Source organism: Podarcis melisellensis, assembly GCF_964234715.1.
Source record: "Podarcis melisellensis genome assembly, chromosome: 16".
In the NCBI taxonomy this organism is placed as follows: Eukaryota; Metazoa; Chordata; class Lepidosauria; order Squamata; family Lacertidae; genus Podarcis; species Podarcis melisellensis.
Window position 1 is genome coordinate 23,569,732 of NC_138533.1, and position 11,214 is coordinate 23,580,945.

The 11,214-nt window shown below is 50.1% G+C and overlaps 1 protein-coding gene across 1 annotated transcript in view; it reads right to left on the reverse strand.

Moving 5' to 3' along the window:
- GAS2L1 (growth arrest specific 2 like 1) overlaps nt 1-8,435 on the reverse strand; it is a 48,687-nt gene extending 40,252 nt beyond the window's left edge. The window contains exon 1 of the mRNA XM_081892279.1: nt 7,424-8,435. The gene's annotated coding sequence lies outside the window, so the exon portion shown is untranslated. The remainder of the gene's footprint in view (nt 1-7,423) is intronic.
- Between the last annotated feature and the right edge of the window lie 2,779 nt (nt 8,436-11,214).

Consider the following 11,214-nt stretch of genomic DNA (forward strand, 5'->3'; position numbering starts at 1 on the left):
CACTGATTATTCCCAGCCACTGATATCCAGAGGCACATTGTCTCTGACAATGGAGCTAGAACATAGCATAGAAACACTGTTAGAAATTCAGATATATAAGCTGGGTGCTAAATGGCACCTTAAACCTAGGTTGCACTCACCACAATGGACTGTCAATTTGATAGGGAGTTGGACTAAATGACCCTCAGGGATCCCTTTCAACACTACAGTTCTATGATCTCAGCTACATTGCTTGACGCTTGTGGGTTAAACCACAGAGCCTGGAACTTGCCGATCAGAAGGTCGGCGGTTCGAATCCCCGCAAGGGGGTGAGCTCCCATTGCTCAGTCTTTGCTCCTGCCAACCTAGCAGTTCAAAAGCACGTCAAAGTGCAAGTAGATAAATAGGTACTGCTCTGGCGGGAAGGTAAACGGTGTTTCCATGCACTGCTCTGGTTCGCCAGAAGTGGCTTAGTCATGCTGGCCACATGACTAAGGAAGCTGTATGTTAGCGGAGTCTGTAACCCGAAGCGTCTGTAACCCAAGCTACTACTGTAAATCTCAGCGTAGTTGCAACTGGACCTGCGCCAGTAGCAAAACACACCTGGGGAATTTCTAACACTGCATAGGGACATCAGAACAGTCCTGCTGGATCAAGTCAGTGGCCCATCTAGTCCAGCACCCTGATCTCATACTGGCCAACCAGATGCCTCTTCTGGGAAGTGCACAGGCGGGACCTGAGCATAACAGCCCTCTCCCCACCTGAGATTTCCAGCAACTGGCATTCAGAGGCACACTGCAAAACTCAACACACACACACACACAGTAGCCTTATCCTACACAGATTAGCATAAGCCTTTAAAGCCGCCCAAATTGGTGCTGCAGCTTTTCAAAATTATTGTTATTAAATCCATACACCGCCCTTCGTCTGTAAGATCTCAGGGCGGTTCACAACATAAAATTACAATACAGTGGTACTTCGGGTTACGGACGCTTCAGGTTACAGACTCCCCTAACCCAGAAATAGTACCTCAGGGTAAGAACTTTGCTTCAGGATGAGAACAGAAATCGTGCAGCGGCAGCGGGAGGCCTCATTAGCAAAAGTGGTTGGTAAACGTAAAGGTAAAGGGACCCCTGACCATTAGGTCTAGTCGTGGCCGACTCTGGGGTTGTGGCGCTCATCTCGCTTTATTGGCTGAGGGAGCCGGCGTACAGCTTCCAGGTCATGTGGCCAGCATGACTAAGCTGCTTCTGGCAAACCAGAGCAGCGCACGGAAACGCCGTTTCCCTTCCCGCCAGAGCAGTACCTACGTATTTATCTACTTGCACTTTGACGTGCTTTCGAACTGCTAGGTTGGCAGGAGCTGGGACCAAGCAACGGGAGCTCACCCCATCATGGGGATTCGAACCACCGACCTTCTGATCAGCAAGTCCTAGGCTCTGTGGTTTAACCCACAGCACCACCTGCGTCCCTAGCAAAAGTGGTACCTCAGGTTAAGAACAGTTTCAGGTTAAGAACGGACCTCCGGAACGAATTAAGTACTTAACCCAAGGTACCATTGTATATTTTAAAAAATAAAAATAAAAAAGGACAAAAACCAATAATTCCCCCTACAAACAACACATTTCAAAGGGCATTGGATGTTCCGTTAGCCCAAGGCCTGGCTGAAGAGGAACCTTTCCATCTGGCGCCGAAAGATGTATAATGAAGGCACCAGTTGAACCTCCCTGGGGAGAGTGTTCCACAAATGGGGAGCCACTGCAGAGCTTCAAATATTGTGGTCCACAATCTGGTTGAAAACCAATCAGCTGAGTTGTTGTGGGGGTGGGTCAGTCTGCACAAATAGGAGTTGGGGGTCAGGGGGGTTTCCATGGAGGCCCTGGAGGGGGGTGTTGCTGGTTCAGGTGCCAACCAAACAACCGGGCACTGAGCCACCTCCTCTCGCTCAGTGCTTTTCAGGTGCCTAAACAAACTTCTTTCTGGCTCAAGTCCCTCTGCTGGTAAGGATGACTCATCCCACGTATTCAGGGGCAAAGTTCCCATTCAGAGCCTGTGAACTTCAGGGAGGGACAGGAAGGCAGGGAATCTCTTTGTACTCATCTCCTCTCTCACTCTCTTATTATTCACAGTGGCCTAATCCTGTGGGGGGTGGGGAGTCACAGTACAGAACCTGACCCACCCATTAAGTGGGCTTCAGTTTGAGAAGCAACCCAAGAGTTTAGTTTTCTACCGTTAACGGCAGCTCAGGGCGGCTCAGCCCTGCGATCGGAGGGAGCAAAAGAATGGGTGCATCAGAGTATATGCAAAGTGCCCTTCCACAAACAGCTCCCAGGCATTTGGCAGAGGGAGGGTACCGTTGGCAGGTGTGCTTGAAATTTAACAAAGTTGCAGTTGGCAAAGAGGGTTGTCTAGTTGCCATTTTTGGGGGGGGCAAGACTGTGGCTCTAAAGGACTGGCTGTGATTGATTCTCAGTCAAACATCTGGCTAGTTCAGATGACAACCTTGAGCTAGGTTAAGAGCTTTGAGAACTTAAAGAAGAAAAGTCACTTGATCCAGGGACAGTCCACATATATATATACTGGCCTATCTTGACCTCTTTTTCTTAATGGTGAGTGTTCCTGCTCAGAGAAAGCAATTTGGTTGCAGAAATTCATTCTGACCGAAGAGATAAAATATAACTGGTCGAATTCTACAGAATGGAGTATTAGTGTGTGAAAACAGTCCAGATCCAAAGACCCCAGATGGGGAAGATATCAGATGCCATCCTGGCTCCCAGGTATCTTCACTTGGTTGCAAGTGGTCGAAAGCCAGGTGATTTAGCTGTGATTCCTGAATTGCAGAGGGACGCAGGTGGCGCTGTGGGTTAATCCACAGAGCCTAGGGTTTGCCGATCAGAAGGTTGGTGGTTCAAATCCCCGTGACGGGGTGAGCTCCTGTTGTTCGGCCCCAGCTCCTGCCAACCTAGCAGTTCCAAAGCACACAGTGCAAGTAGATAAATAGGTACCGCTCCGGTGGGAAGGTAAACGGCGTTTCCGTGCGCTGCTCTGGTTCGCCAGAAGCGGCTTAGTCATGCTGGCCACATGACCCGGAAGCTGTTTGCGGACAAACGCCGGCTTCCTCGGCCTGTAAAGCGAGATGAGCATCGCAACCCCAGAGTCGGTCACGACTGGACCTAATGGACCTTTATTCCTATTCAGAATAAAGGAATTTCCCTTTAAAAAAGGGAAAAGTTGACAGCTGTGTTCCAATTCTATGATTCTACTATCTATCCCCAAGTTTACATCCAGTCCCAACTCGTTCATCAGTGGTTTCCCTCCACGGGATGCAGCTGGGATACCTTCAACTTGGAAAGGCAGCCATGCAGCTGTTGTCAACCTGGTGGCTTCCAGATATGGTTGGACTACAACTCCCATCAGTCCCAGCCAGCCAGCTGATGGGAAGTGTAGTCCGACAGATTCTGCAGGGTGCCAAGTTGAAAAGGCTGCTGCTGGGGAGCTCGCAATGCAGAAAGAAAGGCACTGTTTTGGCATTGCGAGACAGTGTGGCACAGTGGTTAGAGCGCTGGGCTAGGGGGACCTGGAAGACCCAGGTTCAAATCCCCACTCAGCCACGTCTAGCTCAGTGAGGGTGACCTTGGGCCAGTCACCACCTCTCAAACTAACCTACACTGCAGGGTTGTTGTGAAGATGAAATGGGGAGAAGTTTGTGCGCCACCTTGAGCTCCTTAAAGAGAAAGTGGGATAAAAATGCAATCAATCAATCAGTCATGGTATTATTTATACCCTGGCTAGTGAATCAGGTTCAACAGCACTCAGGGATCTGGGTTCAGATCACCACCTAAACTCCATGGCCTCTCTCTCAACCAATCGTTGAGAGGATAAAATGGGGAGAAGCCTCTGAGGTCTTTGGGGAAAAGAACAAAGGCCCCACCTGCGATATAACATTTAAAACAATGTCATATCGCTTTAAACAGCCATGGCTTCCCCTCCCCCAAAGTATCCTGGGAAGTGTTGTTCCTTGAGGGTGCTGAAAGTCAGGAGAGACCCACTCTCGGAGCTACAATTCCCAGAGTTCCATGGGAAGGATTCCCAGCATTCTTTGGGGGAAGCCGTGACTATTTAAAGTCATATGATACTGAGATGTACAGAGCACAGGTGGGGCCAAACTTACAACGGAAATAAGGCTGTAAGAAGTAGCTGCTGGAATAGCTCAAGGTCCACCTGGCCCAGCCTCCTGCTTCCGACAGTGGCTAGCCGGATGCCTCTGGGAGCCCAGATCTTCCCTACAACAAAGCTGGCATGCAGATAAATAGTTCACTGGGGTTGAAAGTCTTAACTGCAATAGCTGAAAGTGATCAATAGACTTGCCCTCCATCAATTGCCCAATCCCTTTCTTGAGCTCCCTGTGCTACTGGCCAACCACATCCCATGGCACAGAATTCTATGTGTTAGATTTATTACCGTATTTAAAGTAAAGGTAAAGGTACCCCTGACCATTAGGTCCAGTTGTGGCCGACTCTGGGGTTGCGGCGCTCACCTCGCTTTATTGGCCGAGGGAACCGGCGTACAGCTTCTGGGTCATGTGGCCAACATGACTAAGCCGCTTCTGGCGAACAAGAGCAGCGCACGGAAACGCAGTTTACCTTCCCGCCAGAGTGGTACCTATTTATCTACTTGCACTTTGACGTGATTTCGAACTGCTAGGTTGGCAGGAGCAGGGACTGAGCAACAGGATTCGAACCGCCGATTTGGGCAAGTCCTAGGCTCTGTGGTTTAACCCACAGCGCCACCCACATCCCTTCATTACCGTATTTACTCAAATTTAATGCCCACCTTTGGGGGGGGGAGAAATTTAAGTTGCACATTAGATTCAATGGTACATTAACATTCTCGGTAGTCCTGTGGAACACCCTCCCTCCAGATGTCAAAGAGGAAAACAACTACCAGACTTTTAGAAGACATCTGAAGGCAGCGCTGTTTAGGGAAGCTTTTAATGTTTAATAGGTTATTGTATTTGAATATTCTGTTGGAAGCTGCCCAGAGTGGCTGGGGAAACCCAGCCAGATAGACGGGTATAAATAATAAATTATTATTATTATTATTATTATTATTATTGGCCAGCAAATACTTTTTTTTTGTTTCAAGGTTCTGAAAATCGATGTGCGCTTTAAGCTTCGATGGCGCGTTAGACTCGTGCAAATACGGTATCTATCAGTGATGTAGCCTAAAGGGGAACCCAGATATTGGCTCTGAAGGTAAGGAAGACAAGGACAGGGGTAGAGCATCTGTCTTGCATGGGGAAGGTCCCAGGTACATTCTCCAGCTTCTCCAGGTGGGGCTTGGGAATGCCTCTTGCCTGAAAGCCTGGACAGTCGCTGCCAAACATTGTAGACAATACTGAGCTAGACAGACCAAAGGACTGACTTGGCATCATTATTTATTACCCTTATCTTACAAGGATCTCAATGTGGTGAACATGGTTTTCCTCCTCCCCATTTCATTCTTACAACAAGCCTGTGAGGTTGGTTAGGCTAAGAGATGGTGTGACTGGTCCAAGGTCATGGCTGAGTGGAGATTCGAACCCTGGTCTTCCAGGTCCTAGTTCGACCCTCTAACCATTACATCACACCGGCGTAATAAACATCACTGTGTCCCTAGAGTAACTGTTTACAGCCCTCTAAGACAGCCAGGTGGGTAACAGACCTATATGCTGAAAACTTGGACTGCTCCAATTATAAAAGCAGAAGTCAGACCGAGATCAAAACAGGTGTGTTTCATTTCCCACAACCATTTCTCTCTCTGCTGCAGCTTGGAACTTAAGTGGAGGAGGAGCACAGATAGATAAACTGGGGGGATAGGGCACTTTCACCCTAAAAATCAGAGCCACGTTCTAACTCCTTTTGAATGAAACTGGTTAGAACGTTAAAGGCTGCCTTGTACAGCTGGCCCATCCAGTTCAGTATTGTCTGTACCCCCTCAAAACAAGATAAATGCTAATCCTTGTTATTAAGAGGCTAGTCCTCATGATTGTAAAAGCGGAGCTGAATTAAATAGGAAGCTGCCAGTCAGGCCACTGGTCCACATAGCTCAGTATTATCTACACTGACTGAGAGCAGCTCTCCTGGGTTTCTGGTATCGATCCTCTCTCCCAGCCCAAACGGGAGATGCCACTGGGGGTTAAACCAGGGACCTTCTGGCTGCAAAGCAGATAGATGCTCTAACCACTTTTATCAGAAAAAATAAAGAATAAATCAAAACAGGAATTTATTTCTAAATGGGAGGTTTTTAAAGAATATCTGAAAAATAAATATAGTAGTTTAAATTCTGTTGCAGCATTCGAGGAACTTCAGTAATAGTTGCAAGGTAGATATAAGAAATTAGATTCAATGAGAATAAGTTTAATTATTAAAAAAATGTGTATTGGCAATAAGTAATATGAAATCGAAATATGGAATAGACGGGAGGCTGGGTCTTTAGTGTTAAGACCAATAGATGTTTTATTGTTTGCTAAGAAAATTATGTGTCTATGGTTATTTTTGTAATTTGTGTGTAATTTGGTATTTGTGGTTTTTGTTTGTTTGTTTTTCTTGTTGTATAAATAAAAAACTTTATAAAAAAAGATGCTCTAACCACTGAGCTACCCATCTCTTGCTCCTATCATGACTCAATTGAGTGGGTGGGCAGGTTCGACGACCCTGCGGCACCTGAGAGACACTATGACTCAGTATTAAGTTCTCAAACCTGTCATATGAGAAGGAAAGACAATACCACTCTGGGGAAGAATCTGAGAAGGGAACCTGAGGACTCATGATAAGGCAAGAACAAATTAGATACAATTGGGGGTGGGAGGAATTTTGTGGTTGTGTGTGTGATCACACTCACACAGTTTAGCCATTTGGGTTGAGACACACAATTTCATATTTCATTCATCAAGTGCTGGATGAGCCACCACAGACAAACCTTGAATACCCATCTCCTCAACCCCCCCCCATGCCACGCTTCTGGGGATTCACACGTGCAAGCTTATCAGTCGAGCATCCACGGAAGGCTTGAGCACGTGAATGGGACACCATCCCAGGCAAACTTCTACACCCCTCCCACCCACGCGAAGCTTTCCAGCGGAACCTGTTCACGGGTTCGGGGGCTTCCACACGGATCACGACGGCTCAGCGCAGGGCAACCGAATGCGCCGAGCCCTCGAGAAAAAAAGCCACCGCGTTCGAGGCAGAGAGAAGAAAGTCTGACCGGCTAGGGTGACGCCGACGCCCCACCCCCATCCTGTTCACACATGCAAGTCATCACTTGATGCGGCAGCCTTCCACTGCGCGGCCCGCACGTCTGAACCAGGGCCAGCCATTCTAATCCGTGCAGATGCCGCCCGCGCGTCCAACAGCTTGCCCCCCCCAACCCCGCAAAGAAACCATATTCTATCATATAAACTCACCCGAATCACCATGACGGACCGGAGTCTTGCTTCTCTCCCCGGATCTGGGCGGGCTGGGGGAGACACTCCCCGCGCGGATACACAAACCCAACGTGGACTTTTTTCCCCCCGGGGAGGGAGAGAGAAGGAAGGGCGTCGTTCACCCCTCCCCGTCCTTCAAACAACACCAGCCACGCGTCATCGCACCCGGGTTCTCTCGTTTCCCTTTCCCACGTGCGCCTTTCCCTCGCCGGGAACTTTTTCCCCCCCGTTTTTGCGCGCGCGGGCGAAAGGAGAGCCAAGGGCGCACGGAGAGAATTCAAAGACCCCTCGGGGGGCGAAGAGAAGAGAGGGAAGCAGCAGCAGCCTCGGCGACCTGTCTCCAGAGGGAAGGGACAAGCAATCCAGGCTTGGTTGGGGTGGGGGGTCGTCGTCTCCGTTTGGCCGGCCCCCCTCGAGGAAGCGGGAACCTCTCCAAGGCGCAGCGCGCCGTCGGTGGAGGGAAAAGAGCCGCGCAGCACCAGCAGCAAAGCCGGGAGGAGGAGGAGGTGGAGGCGCCGCCTGCCGCAGGATCCGATCCGAGCCTGCTAATCGCTTGCTGGGAATTAAGCGGCTCAAAGAGGCAAAGGAAGAGGTGGAGCCGCTGGCCCGGCCGGGAGGAAGCTGGAGAGAGGAGCGCGCCTGGGCGCGGCGAGGTTTGGGTAGGTGCGCCCTGGCTGGCTACCCGCCTCCGGGGCTCAGTGCCTCCATGACCCCTCCAGCGGCGATGGGAGAGATGGGGGGGGGGCGTCTGGAGCAGCCCCGGCTGGCCTGCTCCTGCTTCTCCGCCGCCTCCTTCCCGTTGCCGGCGCCTTGATCTCATCCGGATCAGGGACGAAACACGCCCATCCTTCGCTACTCCTTGTCGGGTCACTGCTTCTTTTCTCCAGGGAGAGAGAGAGGAGAGGAGAGGTGCCGGGGATTGCCAAGCGCGCGTGACGCAAAGGGCCTGCCCACGCGCAGGCTGAGCTCCGCGTGGCGGGGGCGGAGGGAGGCGCTCTGCACATGCTTAGGAGGCGCTCGCTCTTTCCGAAGAAGGACCCGGCTACTGGATCAAGGCCACAAGGGCCCATCTAGAGTGGCCAAGCAGACGCGTCAATGAGAAGCCCTCAGAGCAGGACCGGGGCACAAGAGCCCTCTCCCCTCCTGCTGTTTCCAAGGAGTGGAAGCGTCGCTGCCTCGAGGGCTTCCGAGATACCCTGGGGTGAAGTCCCGCTTCACCTTCTTGGGAGTCCCTCTCTTACGTTCTTGGGTTTTTTTGGGGGGGGAGCAAGGGGGAATAATAATGATTTCCTCCACCAGCAGCCCCAAATTCTATAGTAAGAGAAATTGGGGGCCAAGCCAACTGGGGAAATGGTGGGTCTCTAACCATAGAGCTCAGGTATTTAGGAGCAGGCTGGCTCTGCCCATAGGGAGGAAAAGCACTCTGTGCAAGCTCAGAAGCCCTTGCTGAGAGTTGAAGGGATGGTATCCTGGTTTGGATCTGCCGTCGGGGAGGGTGCTGTAAATTGCCGGGAGTTTCCTGCTTTCCCAACATTGCGCTTTGAATTTCTAGAACAGAAGATTCCCGAAGGGGAAAAGATTGAGGAAAGAGCCCTCTGCACATGCCCAGTGGTTATGGCATTACCATTATTTCTTTTAAATACAGTCGAGCATTGGAGTTCTTATCTGATCTTTATGCTTTTCCTTGTTTCGTTTTACTGGGTAAGTCACTCTGAAGCCACCAACTTAGATGGCTTTGAAAGAGGATTAGGCAGATTGATGGGTAGGAAGGCTATCAATGGCGTGCTCTGCCTCCACAGTCAGTAATCCTTCTGAGCTGGAAACTGCAGGAGGAGAGAAGGCTCTTGTGCTTGGATCCCGCTTGCAGGTTTCCCACAGGCATCTGTCGGACCACTGTGAGAACAGGACACTGGATAGGCCATTGGCCTGATCCAGCAAAGCTATCCTTGAGTGCAAAAATGCAACTAATAAATCATCTTCACTGATGCAGCCAACTCTTGGTTTAAATGAGAGGATTGCAGCTCCCGTGAAATTTCTGCTTTTATGGCTAAAATCAGCCTTGCCAACCTGGTGCCCTCTAAATGCTTCAGGGATAGGCTCCCATCACCTCCCAGCTGTACTGGAGGCCGGCCCCCAGAAATGAGGAATCCTGATTTAAGTGTGCTCCACTGCAGCAACCTAGCACTGCAGATCGTCCTCCCAGCTGAGGCCTGGTTCAGTGGCGCAAGTCTGCAGGGCTCTGTGCCGGGTTCTCTGTTCCTCTTTGAATCAGGAGGGGGGTGGAGAGCTCTTTTGCTTCCCAATTGCTATGGGAACTCCCTGGGTTTTTTCCCCCTCGCCCTCTGAGAAACACACAGGCGGAAGAAAGAGAAACAAGGGTTGCTAAGCGGGATGGGGGTGGCGGGGATAAGAAAAACATACATCCTCTTTTATTTTCTGCTTGGAATTTGGAAAAGACCCAAATAGGCCTCGAAAGCCACTGCGCCGGGTGTTAAAGAGACAGCAACCTTTTATTTCGCTGCCAACGGCCTGGTTGACATGTGTAAAGGGTGCCCTGCATTCTTCTTGGAGGGGATGCCTGTAGCTCCGTGGTTTGAGCATCTGCTTTGCATGCAGAAGGTCACAGGTTCAATCCCCGGAGCCTCTTGGGAGGTCTGGGAAAGACTTGGGCATCCTGCCGAAATCAGTCCCATGTTCCGAATCCTGAGGACTAAAGTCTTCCTTTATTTTTAAGGGAAGGGTCCTAGCTTGATGGTAGAACATCTGCTCTGTGTGCAGAAGGGCACAGTTTCAATTCCCAGCATCTCTAGGCGCAGCTGGGAGAGAAGAACAAAAAAACCCCCAATCCAAGCTAGCAATACAGAGGCAGGTGGACCAAGGGTCTGAGTCATTATATTGAAGCTTCTTATGCTTCTACTCCCCTTCATGGATCACTGCCTTGCCGTGGCGAAGGGGCTTGAATAACTCAGAGAAGCTATGAACTACTTTTTTACTTTAAGAAGTGCTCTTGGGTTTGCTCTCTTCCTCTTCCATCCCTATACTTCTTTCCTTGTGTGCCATGTATTTTACGCTGTAGGCCTGCAGACAGCGACAGTTAAATCTGATTGTTTGTAAGCTGCCATGGGAGTCTTTGTGACTAAAGAGCAGGGTACAGGCACTAAATAAACCCAGGTACTTCTGTCTCCTTCAGCGTGTGCTATGCACAACCTTGGCTGCAATGCAGATAGAACTGGTGATCCCTTCATGGATCACTGCCTTGCTGTGGCGAAGGGGCTTGAATAACTCAGAGAAGCTATGAGCTATGCCGTGCAGGACCACCCAAGATGGACAGGTCATAGTGGAGAGTTTTGACCAAACGTGATCCACCTGGAGCAGGAACCGGCAAGCCACTCCAGTATCCCTGCCAAGAAAACTCCATGGACAAAGGCAACAGGCATATAAAAGTTATGACGCTGGAAGATGAGCCCCTCAGGTCGGAAAGCGTTCAACATGCTACTGGGGAAGAGTGGAGGACAAGTACAAGTAGATTCAGAGCTGATGAAGCGGCTGGGCCAAAGCCGAAAGGACGCTCAGTTGCGGATATGCCTGGAAGCGAAAGGAAAGTCCAATGCTGTAAAGAAAAATATTGCATAGGAACCTGGAATGTAAGAACCATGAACCTGGGTAAGTTGGATGTGGTCAAAAATGAGATGGCAAGAATAAATATTGACATCCTGGGCATCAGTGAACTAAAATGGACAAATTCAGTTCGGATGACCATCATATCTACT